Here is a 21,455-nt window from a genome sequence, read left to right as displayed (position 1 = left end):
TTGAGTGCCGGTCAGAGTTCTAACTGAGTCTGTGCAGAAGGACTCATGTCAGAACTCAGACTGTCAGTGTTTCACAGCTTCAAACAGCTGTGAAACACTGATATTTCATCTGCCAAGAATTCTTGACAGATGAAATTGCAGTCTGTGACGTCACCTATTGCCGGGTGGCCCTTAATTGGCCTGCTGAGCCCGCTGGGCGGCTCAACAAGGTCAATCGAGGGGAAATCGTGCGGATTGGCCGGACGTCGATGTAGGCGGGTCAAAAACCCAAAAGTTGAAGTCTCGCCTTCTTCCCGACAGGTTCGGGAAAATCGACCCCATTGTTTAAGTGCACTCTGTTTAATTCCGCTCTGTGCAGACCACTCTGTGCTCTGTAGAACTGTTTACTTTTATACTCTAGGAGCCTCACCCAATTTACAGGTGTTGACTCAGCTCCCGTGCTCCCTGTGATTAGCGCCTGTTCAAGACAAACACAGCTGACTGAGAGTTAACTGCCATTGGCAGGCAACTTCTGTCAACTACAGTTTCTAAAGTTCTAGGTTTAAATCAAAATGTTAAACTAAATTTCATTACTTACAGCTTCTACTTACCCAATACTTACCAGAATTTCCCACTCTTTCCAAATTCCCAAATGAAACACTCTGTTGAAGTGCACTCCTTTTAATTCCACTCTGTGCTCTGCAGAAGGTCCCAGTTTTAATTCCCAATCTGCGCTATGTCAGCTGACAGAGGAACTGATGCTGCAAATGGCCCCAGTGACCCTATGCGAACAAGGGGAAACAAAATCAGGAGAGACAGAGACAATGGCCTCGATTTTCATTGGGCCGTGAGGTGGGCTTTTAGGTGTGCGGGAGGTTAAAATCGCAAAACCTAGGGGTCGCGACCCCCCCCACCTGGTTCCTGCCTCCACGCCATTTTAACCTAGGTGTGTCTGATTGGCCCGAATCAATCCCGCCTGCAACAGGCGGGACTGGTCTTTAGGGCCCTTAAATAGCACTGATTGGCCTTTATAATCCCATTTTAACAGGCCCTTGCCTGTTTAACCCTTTTCCCATGTAAAACGCACCTGGTGGGGATGACGCCTGTGAAACCTGACGTGAACACTATTGGCTTGCTGACTATCAGCGGCAGGTCCAACATTAAAGAGGATATTTGATCAGTCATCATTTGCAGGTGGCAGGACTTTGTTGTCTCAAGTCTGGGGGAACTTTTAGAAGGCATAACCACAGCTGTGGAAGTTTGGAACCTGACACCCATCTCTAGTGTGACCTCCTGCGAGACCCCTCTCACCACCCTCACTCAGCGCTTCCTCAACTGAAGCACCTACCAGAAGCATGGGAGGCCTTTTTTTCCTTCCCCTCTTGGCATTAGAGGACCTCCAGTCCCATTCGCGAAATGACACACGCCACAACTGCAGAAGTTGCCATCAGAATTTTTATGAGAAACACACAACTGATGGCATTTCCACAAAATACACAGCATTTCACCCAAGTGACTACCCTTGTGACTATTTGTGCAGTATCTTTCTCTTACGCGTGCTCCTACGTAGTGGTTCCCCTGTGGCTTCAGCAGATGCGGAGGCCCCTTGCTCAATTTCCTGCTGCTCCTGTCTCAACACCTTTGGCGGGAGTCCTCTGGGATGGCGAGCCCTCACAGGCTCGCCAGCAGTCTGCTGCTCCTGCGGCTGTGCAGGGGTTGAGACCTCTATCTCCGTTGGGTGTGTACTCCGATGGGGCTCTGACCGAGGGCTCTGCAGTGGCATGGAAGTGTGAGAGCTTGGAGAGGAGCCCCCACTTCCTTGAAGTATGCTACCAACCTCCCTCTCATGGGTCAGGTCCCCCTCAGTGCCTGCAAGTAGTTTGAGAGCAGCTTGCTGCACATCAGGGGGGACATGGGGACCCGTATCTGCAATGGCAGTCCTACTCAGAAGGACTTCCATGAAGGTCTGGTTTCTCTGTTCAATAGATGCCCATCGCTCCTCAAGAGATGTCAGTCTATTCTGAACACTCACCATGTTTTCCATACCCTGGTGACTAACCTCCTCCATGGCCGTAGCCCTCCTCTCCTCTACCATAGCCAACCTTACCACGGAGGCAGCAATCATTTCCACGTAGGTAGCCATCCTTTCCGTGTTGATGCGTTCATGCGCCAATGACTCCACAAAGGCTCTGCTCATGTTCGCTATGGACTCCTCCATTCTCTCCACACTCGCAGCGACCCTGGAGACAAAACCTGCCAGAGACTCCTGCATCTGTGCATGGAGTTCCATCACCTCTGATCTTACGGATGGACCCAGAGGCAGAGGGTCGACATGCAGCTGAGCCGAGCTGGCGGAGTCCTGCGCCCTCCGACGAGGACTCTCCACTACTGTCCCTGTCTCCACAATCTGCTAATGCTCACTTGTGAGCTGTGATACGCCAGGTGACAACTCTACTCTATGTAGTGAAGGTCCCACCGAGGTGTGAGTGTCTGCGCTGGTGCTGGGTGCGCATATTTCTGATGATGCTGCGCCCTCAGAGGTTGCAGATTCCTCTGAGGAGTCTGGCTGCTCAGGCTCTTCCTACTGCACCGTGGGGACGGGGGCTCTCAATGGTACTGTGGGGGAGTCAAGGAAAAAGTTAGAGATGTGATGCCAAGGTTACATGCACATTGCATTTTGCAGATGATCATAAGTCCATATGATGTAGCTGTAAGGGGTTTTCATCCTCGAGAGGTTTCCCAGAGGTTTCTCTCTCTAGAGGCCTCTCTCTCTTGCACAGTAAACCTTGAGTGGTTCGACCCACTCGCCCCTTAGATTCTGTACTCTGGGCTTAGGCGCAGGAACTACAATGTAGAGAAAACTCGTGTAGTCAAGTTTGATGAATCAAAATGAAATTTTATTGCAAATGGAAAAATATATCAAATCAAATGCAACACAGATAAGAGTACGGTACGTGGGAGGGAAAAACAAACACAAACAAATCATAACGACACTATACTAACTAAGGCAAATACAGGCATCTTATATTCTACAAAGATCATCATGAAATAAGGAAACACACGGAACATCGAGGGACAACAACTCATGTTAATTGTACCCTTAAATCCACCCCCTTATTAAACCTATCTAGATCTGATTGTGAAGGGCCAGAAACATGCTCACCAATCCCACTAGGAAGTGCAAGGTTTTGAAAACGAGTCTGTGTTTGGTCCTTTCAAGCGTTTCGTCTCCACGTGGATCGTGGAGCCCCTGCGAACTGCGCCACACCTCTCTCCTGAGCTGGGGGTCGGGGGCGGCTGGACACCGGCGGGCCTGGATGTCAGCGGGGTCGAGGATCGTCGGCTCGACCCTGGTCAGAGGAGCCTTGGGCTGGCTCCCATCGCTTCTTCAGGTTCCTTTCCTCTCTTCTACCGAGCCGTGGTGGCTGGAAGGTTTCTTCGCTTGGGACCTTTATTTTTTTGTTTCTTCTCCCAAGCTGAGTCTCTGGCCTCTCGTTTCGGCAACGGCCCGGGGATGGTCGATGATCTCCCGATGTGCTTCCCCGGGGCGGAACGCCTGCGATTGACTGCTCCTTCTTCTGGGTGTCCGGATTCAAGCTGCGTGTTTCCAGCTCTCCAACCCGGCGTGTCTGTGTTCAAGCTGCAGGCTTGCAACCGTCTGCCTTCCAACTCGCTCTGGCCTGCCTGTCCCGACTGCTTCCGAGTGCTTGCTTGTGTCTTTAACTGCCGAAAAGTCTCTCCAGATATACCTTTCTTCCCGAGGCCTCACTTCCCACCCAAAATCAGGTTAGTCTTTGTTTTAACTTTGGCGGGCTTTGAGCACAGCGGGGCAGTTATTATATTTTAAATCATTTGAAGCGGCTGGTAACAGGCCCATCTCTGGTTGGAAATGGCTTTCATTGTTTTGAATGTCCTGCTGATCTCGTTACCGAGCCCTTGGTGTTGTCCTCATGAATATATATTGTCCTCTTTCGTCTGGGTCAACATTTAGATGGCCCCTGTCTCCAAGCCGATCTTGAGTGGATCTGGATCTAATCCATATGCATGCCTGTGGGTCTGGTTTCGTTCTCTCCGAAACGGCTTCCAGAACTTACTGTGGGTTCAATCCACATAGCTGTCTGAGGTTGCGCAGGAACCATTTTAAAGTGTCCCAATGAGCTGATCACATGGTATGGTAGCCATTTTGTATGCCCCTTTTTCTGGGCTTCTTTTAAAACAGCCTTTAAAATCACGGCCTCTTCTGCCATTTAAACCTTATTAATATGAAATCCAATTTTGCGAATCCTACATAGCTTCAGAATCATTATCAGTGACACATGCAATGCCAATGAGAGAGATGGAAAACTATTCTGTCACCAGCTTGCGGGGATGCTCCTGCATGTCCTTCCCCAACGTCCACATCTTGGTCAGCCCCGGCAATCTCCAGGACGCCTTCCTCCCAGGGGGTGAGCTGGGCTAATGAGGGCAGCCCTCCTCCTGTCCTGGCTCACTCTCTCCTGTTGTGAGCTCTCTTTTCCTGCAATGAGGGAGACAAGTGGAGGTTGAGTGAGAATGAAGGAGTGAGTGCAGATTGCATAGCATAGATACTTAGAAGGAGACAAAGATGGAGTGAGGTTGCAATACCAAGGGCCCTCCCTGTGTGTTGTCAGTTGTGTTCAAAGCATCAGAGTGAGAGGGAGTGTGAGGGCTGCATGGTGGCATAGTTCTGTGAATGTGAGCATAGAGAGAGAGAGGGAATGGGTAAGGGTGCATGGATGTGAATGTCAAGTGGGATGTGGAGGAAGAGATTGCTAAAGCTGAGTGCTGGTGAGGAAAGGCAATGGGGATCAGATTGAGGGTGATGGAAACATCATACAGTTCTTACTTTTCCAGTGCAAAGAAGGTCATGGAATCTTTTCCTGCACTGCAACCACGTTCTTCGTGTAAGCCCCAAGGAGTTGACTTGACCTGCCACCTCTAGCCACACAGCCTTGGTCTGGCTGGGAGGCCTCTTCCTCCCTGAAGAAGGGAAGAGGACCTCCCTGTGGGCCCTAGCGCCATCCAATAATGCCTGTGGTGAAGCCTCATCAAATTTGGGCGCAGATCTGGCTCTCCCGCTGGCCGTTCCTCCTGCAGGCTCCTGTGCCATCTTAATGTTGAAGGTTGGAAGCCTGCAGAGGAAGCAAGGCTTGCTGTGGACCTTAAAAGCAGCAGCAATGATGACGTCATATTCTGCGACTTTCTGACTGGAAATACTCAATTGCCAAGGCTTCCCACATGCTGGAAATCAATTGGCCAATTGTGTTAAATTTGCATCAATTTCACAGACCCATTTAGAATCGTGTCGGAATCACTAAATTCGGGGAACCGCCAATTCCCCGCACCTGAACTAAAATCGACCCCAATGGGTCACTGGAGCCTCAAAGGGCCAGATTAGTGTGGCAGTGCTACAGTATTTTCATGGGAGTGAGGGACTGCTGATTCGACATCTCCCAAATTGCTGGTTTCTAAAAAGGTGCTGTGGGGCGGAAATGAGCTGTGGGGAGGTGGGGGGAGGTGGGGAGGGGTGGGCGGGGGAGGGAGAAAGGAACAAGAGGCAATCAGCAGGAGAATCAGCCCCAGTTGTGCAACTCCTAGCGCCTGGCTCTGAGTGGTATTGGCGAGGCTCGGGAGCAGATTGTCCATCTGTGATGCAAGGCCTGGGGAGACGGGCTGGAAATAAAATAGATGGCGTCCTACCCTTATAAAACATTTAAAAAAGAAATATGCTGCATCGGCACACTCATCATGTTGCCTCACCCACTGCTAGAATTATGTAAGTATTGTGTGTGTATGTGTGTATATGTATATATATGTTAAAAATTATATATGAACATATACCTTTAATAAAACTGATTTGTAAATCATAGACAAAGTCACGCAGTCTGATAGAAAGGTAATTCTTCATCTCTCTGAAGAACCAGGCAGTCAGGAGAGAGCTTGTGTCTTTTTCAGTAACCAACCCCTGGGTAACACTGAATTACTAGAGTATGTGCTTATAAAGTAACCGTTCAGTTCATAGGAAATGAGGGCTTACTAAGAGAGTGGTCCTTGATGCTGAGCACGAGCCTATTATCAGGTGACCACTCCAAAATTGTGACAGCCTGTCTTTAATTAGAGGCCATCAAGTCTTTTTCTAACATCATTCTCTATCCTCTTGACTGTAGACATGGTGTTAATAATGCCACACATCCCTTTGGGCATGCATTGACATGTTCTGAAATTGTATATTTTAAATTTTTACACTTTCTCCATTATTCTCCCCACTCCATTCTCCATGACCATTTTCTCGATGCGTCCTCTTCCCTTCTCATCTACTCTTTTGCCAGCCCTTTGCTTTCATATCAAAAGGGCCTCATACATCATTAGCACATGCCGTTAGTCCAGAGGCAGAGTCTTTGATTAAAATGCGCTGTATGCGGAAATACTGCCCAAGTGGAAAGAAAATGGACGGTGCTTCAACAGGCGAGCAATTACACATGCAGTGGGGTGGGGCAATCATAACAAAGAAATATAGAAAATCTGTAATATATTGCACAACAACAACAACTTGTATTTATATAGCACCTTTAATGTATTAAAATGTCCCAAGGCGCTTCACAGGAGTGTTATAAGAAATAAAATTGACACCGAACCACATAAGAAATTAGGGCAGGTGACCAAAAGCTTGGTCAAAGAGGGTAGGTTTTAAGGAGCATCTTAAAGGAGGAGAGAGAGAGGTGGAGAGGTTTAGGGGGGGATTCCAGATCTTCGGGCCTAGGCAGCTGAAGGCACGGCTACTGATGGTTGAGCAATTATAATCAGGGATGCTCAAGAGGGCAGAATTTGAGGAGCGCAGATATCTCGGGGGGGGGGGGTGGGAGGGGCGGTTGTGGGGCTGAAGGAGATCACAGAGATAGGGAGGGGCGAGGCCATGGAGGGATTTGAAAACAAGGATGAGAATTTTGAAATCAGGCATTGCTTAACCGGGAGCCAATGCACGTTAGCGAGCACAGGGGCGATGGGTGAACGGGACTTGGTGCGAGTTAGGACACGGGCAGCCGAGTTTTGGATGACCTCAAGGTTTTGTAGGGTAGAATGTGGGAGGCCAGCCAGGAGTGCATTGGAATAGTCAAGACTAGAGGTAACGAAAGCCAGGATGAGCTGAGGCAGGGGCGGAGATGGGCAATGTTACAGAGGTGGAAATAGGCGCCTTAGTTATGCCATGGATATGTGGTCGGAAGCTCATTTCAGGGTCAAATATGATGCCAAGGTTGGGAACAGTGTGTTTCAGCCTCAGACAGTTGCTAGGGAGAGGGATGGAGTTGGTGGCTAGGGAACGGAGTTTGTGGCAGGGACCGAAGACAATGGCTTCGGTCTTGCCAATATTTAATTGGAGAAAATTTCTGCTCATCCAGTAGTGGATGTCAGACAAGCAGTGTGTCAATTTGAGACCGTGGAGGGGTCGAGAGAAGTGGTAGTGAGGTAGAGCTGGGTGTCATGCTGGGTGTCGTCCGCGTACATGTGGAAACTGACGCTGTGTTTTCGTATGATGTCGCCAAGGGGCAACATGTAGATGAGAAATAGGAGGGGGCCAAGGATAGATCCTTGGGGGACACCAGAGGTAACGATGTGGGAGCGAGAAGAGAAGCCATTGCAGGTGATTTTCTGGCTATGATTAGATAGATAAGAATGGAACCAGGCGAGTGCAGTCCCACCCAGCTGGAGGACGGTGGGGAGGTGTTGGAGAAGGATGGAGTGGTCAACCGTGTCAAAGGCTGCAGACAAGTCAAGAAGGACGAGGAGGGATAGTTTACCTTTGCCACAGTCACAAAGGATGTAATTTGTGACTTTGACGAGAGCTGTTTCAGTACTGTGGCAAGGGCGGAAACCTGGTTAGAGGGATTCAAACATGGAGTTCTGGGAAAGATGGGCACGGATTTGGGAGGCGACAACACGTTCAAGGACTTTGGAGAGGAAAGGGAGGTTGGAGATGGGGCAAGGACGGAGGGGTCAAGGGTTGGTTTTTTGAGGAGAGGGGTGATGATGGCAGGTTTGAAGGAGAGAAGGACAGTACCTGAGGAGAGAGAACCGTTTACAATGTCAGCTAACATGGGAACCAGAAAAGGAAGTTGGCTGGTCAGCAGTTTAGTGGGAATAGGGTCGAGGGAGCAGGAGAGGCCAAGAGGGGAGATCAGAGAGAAACTGGAGAAAGATGCGAGTTCAGGGCTAGGGCAGGGGGGAACCTTAGAGGAAGTTTGGCCCAGTGGGCTAGGGGAAGGAAGGGAAGTGGCAGAGGTAGCTAATACACAAAAGTGTATTGTATTGGGTGAAATGCTATCATAATCCATATAGATACATATCCACAGATCTATTGCTAAAGAAGAGTTTGATTGTGAATTGGATCCAAGGCCTCTTATCGTCAAGAACTCATTTTGTGATGTGATTATTTTGGGATGAGGATCTGCGTAAAGGGTTGCTGGTTGCATAGTCTACTTTTGTGAAACCTTTGGTAAACATACACCAACAGTGACATTTCTAATGACATGGTGCTACAGAAGATCATTAATTCTAATAAAACTATATAAAGGCCTCCGCCTTATTTATATTTTTGCTTTCAAAAGAAATAACAAAGCTTTTATACATGAAGCAACACTGTTATTACAAATGACTAAAATGTGGTGATCTCCTGCAGCACCATGTTATTAGAAATTCAGCAAGTGTGCAGTGTCCAAACTTTGTATTAAGCCTATCAAAAACATAAACACCGACTACAGCATCTCGCACTTGAAAACCATCAAATGTAATTCGGAGGCCTGTTATTGTTAAATATTTCAGCTTTCTGCTTTTAAGCTTGTTTTGGGTAAATGCAAGCAGCCAGAGACTGGTGTTCTGAGCTAATGGCCCAGAAATTAGGTTCGGGGGCTTGCCGCGCGTGCAAGCCCCCGATGTGCACTTACCCGGCGCGCCGACAGCTGATAACTTTAAAAAACTATTTTAAACAATTAATCAAATTTTTGAAAAAAATAATTTTTTAAGAAATCGGGTCTAAAAATAAACTTACCTTACTGTAAAGTCCTTAAAAACAATAAAGCCGTGGAAAAAATGTTATAATTTTAAATAATAGACCACTTACCTTAAAGAATCAAGTCCTTACGTCTCCTTTTTACATTTCTAAAAAGTTGAGGCCCTTACACACGGGCAAACCTGTCAAAAAGAAGGAAGTTCAACGCGTGCGCGCAGAGTCCTGCGCGCACGCGTTGGACCTCTGAACCCCTTGGAGGAAATGCCGGTTTCCCGCGCATGCGCTGTGCATGCTGAAATCCGGCACTTCCAACGGGCCCACGCGTGAGTACCCCATCCGTACTCACGCGTTGGGACTGGAATTACTGGCCCATTAAATCAGCACCGCCCCAACCCAACCTCCCTTGCCCCTCTCCCCTCCTCTGCTCCATTTATCAATGCATACATCACCTGCTTGATGAAATGTTCCTTCCCATTATGACTGACTTCAGGAATTGTGTAGAGGGTTGAACTTTCAACTTTGGTAGGCGGCGGAGTGTAAAACTGGCGGTAGTGGATTGGCCGCCTGTTATACACCTCGTCCGATTTTTTTCCTTTCTATTGACTGCCGGCTGTTTAAATAAATAGTTTTTGCGGGATCTGCCCATTGCAAACCAATTATCCGTGCCATTAACATTAATCTTTCTTCCTTCATATCTGTCATAGGATCATCAGCAACCAGTTCTACCAGTTTAGTCCTTTTTGCTAAATTTGGAAGGTATGACTGAGGGGATCTGAAAAATTAAATTAGCTTGTCGAGTTTTGTTTGGGACGAAAAGGCTCTCATTCACAGGAAAAGAGTTGGAATTCCTGCAAGAGTAACGAATTTTCAAAATGGAAGTTGGTAAATAATTACCCACAGAATAATTATTCCATGGATAACTTATTTGCTGCTTTTCCTTGTGTCTTATTGCAGTCTCTGAGATTTCCAATGGAATGTGTTATATTTTGTATTATTTATTTGTTATTCTAGATATGTTGGTGATGCTCGTAAGGCCACGATTATTGTCTGTCCCCAGTTGTCCTCAGAAGGCGGAGGTGGGCTTTCTTGAACTGCTGCAGTCCTTGTGGTGATGGTGCTTCCATGATGGTGTTCGATAAGGAAATCCAGGACTTTGACCCCGTGACGATGAAGGAATGGTAATATATGTCTGCGAGAATGGTGTTTGACTTGGAGGGGAACTTGGGGGTGATGGTGTTCCCATGATATTGTGCTCTTGTCCTTCTTGGTGGTAAAGGTCACAGGGGGTCGGGGGGTGCAGAGGTGGTGGGAAAGGTGCTGTCAAAGTGACCTTGGTGAGTTGCTGCAGTAAATTCTGTGGGCTAGATTTTCAGTATAGACAGTTTTGGGGCGCTAACCTTAGCGCCCGCCCGAAGTTAGCGCCCGCCCCAAAGTAGCGCCCCGTTGCCGGAAATTCAGTGGCTTCGCCCTAAGAGATTGGTGGAGCGCTAAAAGAGGCGTTCCACTCCTATCTTTAGGCGCTAAGCCGGCGGTCCAGAGGGATAGCGCCCAGGCGGGGCGCAGCGCGGGTGCGGTCATTTTTGGACTGACAGCAGACCCCGTGGCGCCGACCAGCTCTTAAAGGGGGAAGGGACGAATTGGTCTGCTGCCACGCCCTGCACACTGCAGCCTTGCAAAGAGGCCTCAACACTGCTGCTCAGCCCCAGGGAGTCATGGCAACGCCAGAGAAGGCCCGTCAGCGTGCCCTGCGCTTCTCAGAGGGTGATCTGGACATAATGGTCACAGCTCTGGAGGTGAGGCGCAAGATCTTGTTCCCAGAGAGTGGGAGGAATCCAACCCACCACGACTACACCAAAGCCTGGAAGCAGATCGCCCAGAGGGTGACGTTCACCAGCGATGCCCCCAGGACCCACAAACAATGTCGTAAAAAATACAACGATCTGACCAGGATTGTGAAGGTGTGTAGCCTTTCTAGTCTCCTCCTCATTCTTGCATGTACACCTGACATGATGGGCAAAGGGAGCTGAAAGTCCTATTGGCCAGCCCTCAGCCAGCAGCATTGGGACAGTCATGAGCATCACATGGCCATTCGGCACTCTACACTTTGTCCAAGCTATTCCACCATGGGAGGCAGTGCACACTACATCAGGGCTTCACTCTGTCCACGCTATTCCACCATGGGAGGCAGTGCACACTACATCAGGGCTTCACTCTGTCCACGCTATTCCACCATGGGAGGCAGTGCACACTACATCAGGGCTTCACTCTGTCCACGCTATTCCACCATGGGAGGCAGTGCACACTACATCAGGGCTTCACTCTGTCCAAGCTATTCCACCATGGGAGACAGTGCACACTACATCAGGGCTTCACTGCGCACTTACAGCCCGTCCTTTCTCTTGCAGGCTAAAGTAGCGTTTAATCGCCAGGCGCGTGCCAGGGGTGGCCGCGCCAAGCTGCAGAAGCTCACTCGGCTGGAGGAGCGCGTGTGTGTGCTCATGGGAGCCCGTGTGATTGTCCCCGCAGCGTGCGGAGTATCCGACCCTCCACTGCCCGGCAATGGTAAGGACCTCGCCTTTTGGCCCTCTCGCGTCGCACTGGCCCATCCAAGCTACCTCCTTTGCCACTGTCCCACCAATGCGCTGAATGCCACCAGTCCTAACTCCCTCGCTGACACCGTCTCCTCACTCTGAAGCTACTCTTGTGCATTCCTGCTTTCAGCTGGTGACGACCAGGACCCTGAAGCTGCCAGTGACAGCACCTCCGACCAGGAGGAGGAGGAGGAGCAAGCCGGACTTTCGGGGGAACAGTCACGTCCCGCAGGAGAGGAGGAAATGCTTGACACCTCCTCACTGGACGAGTGCCTGGAGGAACTGTCGCAGGGCAATGCAGCTTCTGGGACCAGTGGCGTCCAGCCACCCAGGAGCCGTGCGCGTGGCCCGAGGCCTTCCCCCCCAAAGGGGGGAAGGATCAGAGGGGAGTGCTGCTGTTCGGCACAATCGCCGCCACCAACGCGGCAAGGGTCCCCTAGTTCGGCCCCCTCCTCCCCAGCGGGAGAGTCGCGACTCCAGTCCGGACACCTTCACCTCGGAGGAGGTGCGGAAGCTGGATAAGATGGCCGAGGTTTCGGACCGGTGCCACACGGAGCTCATGAGCGTGGTGGGGCGCATGCCTGAGGCCATCGAGTCGCTGGCGACCAGTGTGCGCGAGTTCGGCGCAGCAACTGCCGCGAGTGGCCGCATGCTGACTGATGCCGTCAAGACCCTGACGGCTGTGATGCGCGCACACACCAGGACCACAGGGGCACTCACTGCTGCCACACGCGCTGTCTCAGGCAGGCATCACCAGGGCAGCCGCCGCGCTGGACCATCCCAGCAAGCCGCCCCTCGGCTGATTGTTGCGGATCCTGCAGTGCGGGCCCGGCCGAGTGCCACCGCGCCACAGCACCAGCCAGCGCATCCCACACGCCAGCTGGCCCACATTGCGCCATCCGTCGCCGCCATTCCCCCACTGGGGCGTCAAGGGCAAGCGGCTGCAGCTGATGGTGGCCAGGCTCAGGTGCGCCACTCAGCAGACGGCCCCTCGAGGCCCAAACGCCGTGTAGGCCGCCCCCCAGCGGCATCTGGTGGAAGGGCATCTGAGCCTCAGGCACCTTCCCCCAGCCTCGCAGCAGCCACTGGGCAGAGCTTGCGAAGGAGCAGCAGGCCGGGCAGGGGAGGCAAAAGGCTGGGCAAGGTCTCGCCCTCGCGGGCCACTCAGTAGAGGGTGTGCGCAGCTTTCCTTTTATATGGCGGTGGCCATCTTTATTTTGTCCATGGTTGTGTTGTTGGAGGGCTTATTTTTTGCGTTAGGCCGACGTTGAGGCCCGGTTTGAAGAAAGGTGGAGTGACTCCTCCCCAGTTTGTGGGAGTGAGTCGTTTGTTGGGCTTTTTGTGGGGCCCGTTTATTGTTTTTGGGGATTCATGTGGGAAGGGCTTTTCATTTTTGTGTAATAAAAAATTATCTTTATTCATGCAGTCTCCATGGTTGTTCTTCTTAGTGTTTGTTGGCTTCGCCGGCTGAGGGGTTGCGGAGCGGCTGCATTCATCTTCCCTCATGGCCCCTGGCCATTCCCTGACAGGGGGCTTAGAAGTACCGTGTAATAAGTTGGCGTCGTGCGGCCCTTGGCCCTGGTCGCTCCCTCCTGGGAACGTACTCCTGCTCCTCCTCCTCCTCCTCCTCATGCTCCTCCTGCTCCTCCTCCTGAGGTGCTGGTCCAACGTCAGGTGGCAGTGCCTGAGTCCTGCGGATAGCCAGGTTGTGTAGCATGCTGCAAACCACCACAAATTGGGAGACCCGGTCCGGCGAATACTGGAGAGCTCCTCCGGAGCGATCAAGGCAGCGGAACCGCTGCTTGAGGACCCCAATAGTTAGCTCGATGATGTTGCGGGTGGTTTGATGGCTCTCATTGTAGGCCTCTTCAGCAGCGGTCCTGGGAGCGCGGAGCGGGGTCATGAGCCAGGTGCACAAAGGATAGCCTTTGTCCCCGAGTAGCCATCCTCTTGGGGGAGGCTGTGCCTGGAACATGTCATGCACAGTACTCTGCCGCAGGATAAAGGCATCGTGGCTGCTGCCTGGGAAGCTGGCATTGACTGCCATGATGTGCTGCTTGTGGTCACAGACCAGCTGCACATTCAGAGAATGGTAGCCCTTCCTGTTGCGATACTGCTCGCCATGCTCCAGAGGGGCCCGCAAAGCCACATGCGTACAGTCAATGGCGCCCTGCACCAAGGGGAATTCCCCGAGTCTGGAAAATCCCAATGCGCGCTGATGCTGGCTCTCCAGGGCCATGGGGAAGGAGATGAATTGGCTTCCCCTTCTGAACAGTGCTTCGGTCACCTGGCGGATGCAGCGATGCGCGCCGTACTGGGAGATGTTTGCTATGTCCCCAGCAGCGTATTGGAAGGAGCCGGTGGCATAGAAGTTCAATGCCACCGTCACCTTCACTTCCACCGACAGAGACGTCCTGCACCTGAGCTTTGGCCGCAGATCTCGGCGAAGCAGGTGGCAGATCTCTGCAATCACCTCCTTTCGGAATCGGAGCCTTTTAACACATCGCGCAGCACTCATGTTTAGGTAGGAGCGCTGCTGGCGGTATAGCCTGACTGGGTAAGACCTACGTGGCCGACGCCTGTAGCCCCCTCTGCCTCTAGCCAGGGCTGCCCCTCTCACAATGCGTCTGCGAGCCCTACGGACATGGAGCTGCAGCTCCGCGTTGGCACCCCATGCAACCCCCATCAAATCCTGGCAAACACTCTAACTTCCAAAAGGCCACTTGCAGCGCTCTGGCCTGAGTCCAAAAATACCTGGCTCTTGCTGCTTGAAACCAGTTAGCTATCCTCCTTGTTGTGTCTCCAGAAATGCGTTGCACAAGAGTGTTTTCTGAAAAAAGGCTGGCCTTTATACTGGAGAGCATGTCCCCTTTAATTTGCGCCCCCCGGGGCCCGCGCTGGTTGTGTTGCGTTCCTTTTTCCAAACGCTCCAGCCGCCAGCCGCACAATGGGGCGGTCTGACTGAAGTTTGGAATCGGGGCGCACAAAGGGCGTTGCACGAGGATGTGACGTCATTTTCTGCGCGCGCATCCGGGCGGGCGCTAAACTTTGCGCCGGCGCTACCGGGCAACTTAATTTGGGGCGGGGCGCAAACTGCGCTGCGCCCGGGCGCTACACGCCTAGCGCCCGAAAAACACTTCTCTTAAGGCGCTAACTGCTGGCGCAAGCGACTGAAAATCTAGCCCTGTAACTCATACATATTGCAGCCATAGTGTACCAGTGATGGAGATGATCGATATTGAGTCCAGTGGTACAGGGGCTGATCAAGTGAAATGCTCAGTCCTCATTGAAACATACATTTCTTAAGGGGCTTGATAGGGTAGATGCTGGGAGGATGTTTCCCCTGGCTGGAGAGCCTAGAACCAGGGGTCACAGTCTCAGAATAAGGGGTCGGTCATTTTGGACTGAGATGAGGAGAAATTTCTTCAGTCAAAGCATTGTAAATCTTTGGAATTCTCTACCCCAGAGGGCTGAATGCTCAGTCGTTGAGTATATTCAAGACCAAGATCGATAGATTTTTGGGCATGAAGGGAATCAAGGGAGATGGGGATAGCGCAGGAAGGTGGAGTTGAGGTAGAAGATCAACCATGATCTTATTGAATGGCGGAGCTGGCTAGAAGGGATGAATGGTCTACTCTGGCTCCTATTTCTTATGTTCTTATGTCCTTTTGTGCTGGAGGATGTTAAGCTTCAAATGTTGTTGCGTCTGCACCCATCCAAGTGAGTGGTGTGCATTCCATCTCATTCTTGACTTGAGCATTGGAGATGGCGGAGAGGCAATGAAGGGTCAGGAGGTGAGCTGATCGTCGCAGAGAACCTAGCCTCTGCCCTGCTCTTGGAGCCACGATGTTAATATGACTGGTCCAGTTAAGCTTCTGATCAATGATGACCCCCAAGAGGTTGATGGTAGGGGATTTGGCGATGGCGGTATTGTTAGTGAGAGGTGACTGGGCATCCTCTTGTTTAAGGTGGCCATTGATTTGCACTTCTGCAGATCTTACCTGCTGCTTCTTAGCCCAAGCATGGATGTTATCCAATTCATCTTGTATGGTTTGCTAGTTCAATACATTTCTGGAACATAAGTTCATGATTAACATAACAATGATAAAAAGGTGAAAATATGACATTAAAAACGTTTAAAATAGCTTTGGAGCAATCTTAGTGGTGGTAAAGAAATTGTAAGGCACTAACACTTCATTTGATAGCCATTTTGAGGACAGTAATTCAGGTGAAGTGCTGTACGCTGCAGTCCCAATTAATGTGATACACTAAGTAAAGGAAGTTTGGTGGTAAATATATGACAAAATAAGTAGAGAAACTTCACATGCTGCTCTCCAGCAACAGTACATCCAAATTATAGCAAATTGAAAGTGTTGCCTGACGTATCCCTTTTACTGCAGGGGAGAAAGAAAATCAAAGTTGAAATTTGAAAACCTCCAGGGAAGCACTTAGCCATGATCGGAAGCATCGACTGTTAACAGAAAATATAAAGTCTGGAGACTTTGCTTGCATCAGGCATGGAATACAAAAATGGTATCAATGCTGTTATGGTCAGTGCTTCTCTTAACTGTCCTCACATTACTTCTGAATTCCAAATATACCATCCTACATGGTCTTCCTCCTCCCAATATACTCATTGGGGGCAAAATTCGGTTACATCCCGTTTGGGGGCGGTAACCGAATTAGCGCCTCACCTTTAGCGCCGGGGGTGGGAGTACCGTCCCAACCGTTAAATTGCACTTACCGCCCCAGCGAGGAAACGGAGCGTGATCTTGGGGCAGTGCGCGGGTCGCAAAGCATGGTAGCACAACGTGGCCACTCCGCGTAGTGCTGACACGTTTCAGTGCCCTTCCCCTTCTGTTAAAGGGAATTGTCACTGCGCACTCTGCAGGCCCTTTGACAGCCTCCACTTGCCCACCAGGGCGGCATGGTCCCGTGGCCGCAGCCCAGCACCGAGACGCGATGACGGACGGCGCGATGGCGGCCACTGACCACGCCAAGGGCTGCCAAGAGGGGCTGACCTGGAGGTCGGCCAAAATAAAAAATGTCGGCGCGGGGCACAGCCGGGCCACTCCTTTAATTAGCACCCCGCCAGCGGCCCGGCTCATGACCCGCGAGGCTGTCGCTGACATTGCCTGCGGCAGCCTCGCGGGGCGCTAAGGAGGTGCGTCGCTCGGTGATGACGTCATCGCTGATAGCGCAGTGGCCCTGGCGGGCGCGCGGCGCTATTGGCTAGTGCCTCAGTAGCGCCCCACTGAATTTTTCAGCAGGCGCTGTTAGCGCCCCGCCCGGGCGCTAAGCCCTTTGTGTCCCGTTAGCGCCCCCCGGAGGCGCTAGCGGCGGGCGCAAAAGAGGTGAATTTCACCCCCATTGTGTTGAAATTAAGACTTCTTGCATTGTCTCCTACTGTAACATATTCCTTTCCTAGAACTTCAAAACTGTGCAACTGCCATCAGTTTTACTTTCCTCCTATATTGTTGAGGCTTTAAAAACTCAAGTTTAGCAGGACTGAATTACAGCTTCCTGATTTAGCTCATCTTCAGTTTTACTCTCCTCAACTTTGGTATTTTTGAAATGTGGTTCTTGGCCTCTCTACAACAAGAATGAAGTATTACCAGGTCAGGTATAGTAAGATCTAATGTGTTCATTTTATACTATCCCGATTAATCTCTTTAGAATATTCCCCTGGTGACTGGGTGTTGCAATGCATTACACCCTCTCCTTCCACCTTCTGGGGCCTCATTTAAAATTCTACCTAGACTGATGGAATGAGAGACTCCTGTATTTGCTGGCTATAAAGCCTGCAGCTGAAATTAGTTTTGTCATTCTCAATCAGTTCCTAGTGGACATAGTTCCACAGTGCAAACTTTCCTAACTCGGCACAAATTTGCACTGAATTGTCAATCTTACTCAAGCTACAGGATGTTTGGGGTAGGTAATGGAGAATGTCACATTGATTAAGAAGAGGGTGCTTTTTGGGGGGGTTTGGGACTGAAGCACACTGCTGGGGCATTGTGTGCCTGATCCAGGGGTGTCTGATGCTGAGACTAAGGAGGTCATTTTCTAAGCTTCTTCTCCTGGCTGGTCACACATATTGGAAGATCGTGGGCTGTACAGTGCCTGTAACATCTAACATGCATGGCCAGCTTGTAAGGCTCCCTACTAGGAGTGCAAACTCACAACATCAGCACTTTCGTATTCAAAATGGAAAATGTTTCATTTCAGATTTCAGATGAGACATTAAACCTGCCCTCTTAGGTGGATGTAAAAGATCCCATGGCACTTGATGCGCTATCAATTCTAATGAGAGGCTGAGCAGAGTTCAGAACGACAGGCTTTTATTAACTACTGAATTGCACTTCAGACAGATCAGGACTATGCCTCTAGTGGATGACCGAATGCCTGGAGCTGCCATGCGGCCGTCCTTATACTCGGTAGCTGAGGGCGGAGTCAGCTGAGGCATAGTCAGACATAACAGTTAAACAAGAGTGAATGACAACAACAACAACAACAACAAGTGAACACAGTGAACTACAGTGGTTTACCACATTCACCCCTCGTTTAAAATTAAGTCCGGTGGGGTGAAGTGTATCAAAAGTTCGAGTAGGCGAGTCTGTCGGGCGGCCTCGTTTGCCGTCGAGATCTTCGTGGCGACGGTTGCGATGTTACAGCTTCCAACAACGCGTCTTGAGCGGGGTCGGGCACCGGTGTATCGTCCCCTTTGGTGTTGGGTGGGCGAGTGGACTCCGGCTGGTCCTGGGGTCGCGGCATGCCATCTACTGGGGTGGAATGGATAGGGGTGAGAATTTGGTCTACTGAATTTTGGGCCGTGTCGAAGGGGGTCGTGGTGGAGGGCAATGGTGACGGGTCAGTGGACCCCGAGGGTGCCAGATCTCTAATGGAGACTGTATCCTCCCGCCCGTCCGAGTATGCCACGTAGGCGTACTGGGGGTTGGCATGGAGGAGGTGAACCTTCTCTACCAGGGGAGCCGTTTTGTGGGACCTTACATGCTTCCTCAGCAGGACGGGCCCTGGGGACGTCAGCCAGTGTGGTAGTGAGGTACCGGATGTGGACCTCCGGGGAAAAACGAACATTCGCTCATGGGGGGTGGCGTTGGTGGCCGTACACAGCAGTGACCGGATGGAGTGGAGCGCATCAGGTAGGACATCCTGCCAACGGGAGGTCGGAAGGCCCCTAGATTTTAAGGCTAGGAGGGCCGCCTTCCAAACCGTCGCGTTTTCTCTTTCAACCTGTCCGTTCCCCCGGGGGTTGTAGCTGGTGGTCCGGCTTGAGGCAATGCCTCTCATGAGCAGGTACTGACGGAGTTCGTCGCTCATGAAGGACGAGCCCCGGTCGCTATGAATATAGCTGGGAAAACCGAACAGAGCAAAGAGGTTGTGCAGGCATTTAATGACCGTAGCGGTGGTCGTGTCCGGGCAGGGGATGGCGAAAGGGAAACGGGAGTACTCATCAACTATGTTGAGGAAGTACACATTACGGTCAGAGGAGGGGAGGGGCCCTTTAAAGTCGACAATCAGGCGCTCAAAAGGGCGGGTGGCCTTGATCAGGTTTGCTCTGTCAGGCGTATAGAAGCGCGGCTTGCACTCTGCACAGACTGGGCAGCTCCTGGTCATGGTCCTGACCTCCTCGATGGAGTAAGGCAGGTTGCGGCCTTTAATGAAATGGAAGAACCTGGTGACCCCCGGGTGGCAGAGGTCGTTGTGGAGGCCCCGTAGTCTATCGATCTGCGCGGTGGCGCATGTGCCTCGCGATAGTGCATCTGAGGGTTCGTTGAGTTTCCCGGGCCGGTACAAGATGTCGTAATTGTAGGTGGAAAGTTCAATTCTCCACCTCAAAATCTTGTCATTTTTGATTTTGCCCCTCTGCTTGTTGTTGAACATGAAAGCGACTGAACGTTGGTCAGTAAGCAGGGTAAATCGTTTTCCAGCCAGGTAGTGCCGCCAGTGGCGCACCGCCTCCACAATGGCCTGGGCCTCCTTTTCCACAGAGGAGTGTCTGAGTTCGGAGCCCTGGAGGGTTCGTGAAAAGAAGGCCACGGGTCTTCCCGCCTGGTTAAGGGTAGCGGCCAGGGCAAAGTCGGATGCATCGCTCTCCACCTGGAAGGGGATGGACTCGTCTACCGAGTGCATGGTGGCCTTGGCAATGTCGTCTTTTATACGGTGAAAGGCTGAGCGGGCCTCCGCCGTCAGGGGGAAGGAAGTGGACTTGATAAGTGGACGGGCTTTGTCCGCATAATGAGGGACCCACTGGGCGTAATAGGAAAAGAAGCCCAGGCACCTTTTGAGGGCCTTGAGACAGTGGGGCAGGGGAAGTTCCATCAATGGGCGCATCCGGTCAGGGTCAGGGCCGATGACTCCGTGTTCCACCACGCAACCAAGGATAGCGAGGCGGGCTGTGCGGAATATGCACTTTTCCTTGTTGTACGTGAGGTTTAGGAGTTGGGCCGTGCGAAGGAACTTATCAAGATTGGCGTCATGGTCCTGCAGGTCATGGCCGCAGATGGTCACGTTGTCCAGGTAGGGAAACGTGGCCTGTAACGCATTCTCGTCGACCATCCGGTCCATCTCCCTCTGGAAGACGGAGACACCGTTGGTGACGCCGAAAGGAACCCTGAGGAAGTGAAAAAGACGGCCGTTTGCCTCGAAAGCTGTGTACTGGCGGTCCTCAGGGCGGATAGGGATTTGGTGGTATGCTGCCTTGAGGTCAATGGTCGAGAAAACGCGATATTGCGCTATCTTATTAACCATGTCGGCTATGCGGGGGAGAGGGTATGCGTCCAACTGGGTGTACTTGTTGATAGTCTGGCTGTAGTCAATGACCAGGCGCTGCTTGTTGCCAGTCTTAACGACTACCACCTGAGCTCGCCAGGGGCTGGTACTATCCTCAATAATCCCCTCTTTCAGGAGCCGCGTCACCTCAGATCTTATGAAGGATCTGTCCCCGGTGCTGTATCGCCTGCTCTTTGTGGCGATAGGCTTGCAGTCGCGGGTGAGGTTGGCGAACGGGGGGGGGGGTGATTTTGAGGGTGGAGAGACTACAGGTGGGGCGCGGCGGGCAATTTAAAAACTGCTGGTTGCAGACAGTGAGCGGGGGAAGAGGTCCACCATATGTCAAGGTGACGCTCTTAAAGTGACAATGAAAGTCCAACCCCAGCAGAACGGCAGCGCAGAGATGTGGCAGGACGAATAGCTTTACATTTTTATAAACGGAGCCCTTCACCGAGAGGGTCACTACGCAGTAGCCGCCGACGTCTGCTGAGTGAGATTTTGAGGCCATGGAGATCCGATGGCGCGTTGGCCGGACCGAGAGGGAATAATGCCGTACCGTATCAGGGTGTATGAAGCTCTCCGTGCTCCCGGAATCAAAAAGGCAAGTTGTGGCGCGGCCATTTACCTGGATGTCCATCGTGGACCTGGCTAGCTGATGGGGTCTGGATTGATCCAGCGTAATGGAGGCCGCTGTGGAGTCGGGAGCGTCGCTGTAGAACCCCGGTGAGGCGGCGGTGGGTGAGTCGGGGGCCCGTTGGCAAAATGGCGTCGTCGGAGAAGAAGGACAAAATGGCGGCGCCCATGACGATCCCGATCCCCACGAGGCTGGAGGAAGGCAAGATGGCCGCTCCCACGAATCGCACGCGGCGCTGCTGGAGGTAGGGGTCTTCTGACTTCTGCAGACGCCAGCGTAGTGTCCCTTCTTACCGCAGGCAGAGCAGACCGCGTTTTTCGCCGGGCAGCGCGCCCTGGGGTGTTTGGTTTGGCCACAGAAATAACATTTCTGGCTCGGGCGGGACATCGCTGCAGCAGTTGAGGTCGGGGCCCGTGGCGGCACCGCGTCCCAAGATGGC

Source organism: Somniosus microcephalus, chromosome 26 (genome assembly GCF_052327205.1).
Source record: "Somniosus microcephalus isolate GS21.2 chromosome 26, FLI_Smic_1.0, whole genome shotgun sequence".
Classification (NCBI taxonomy): domain Eukaryota; kingdom Metazoa; phylum Chordata; class Chondrichthyes; order Squaliformes; family Somniosidae; genus Somniosus; species Somniosus microcephalus.
Note: the sequence above shows the minus strand (reverse complement) of the source record.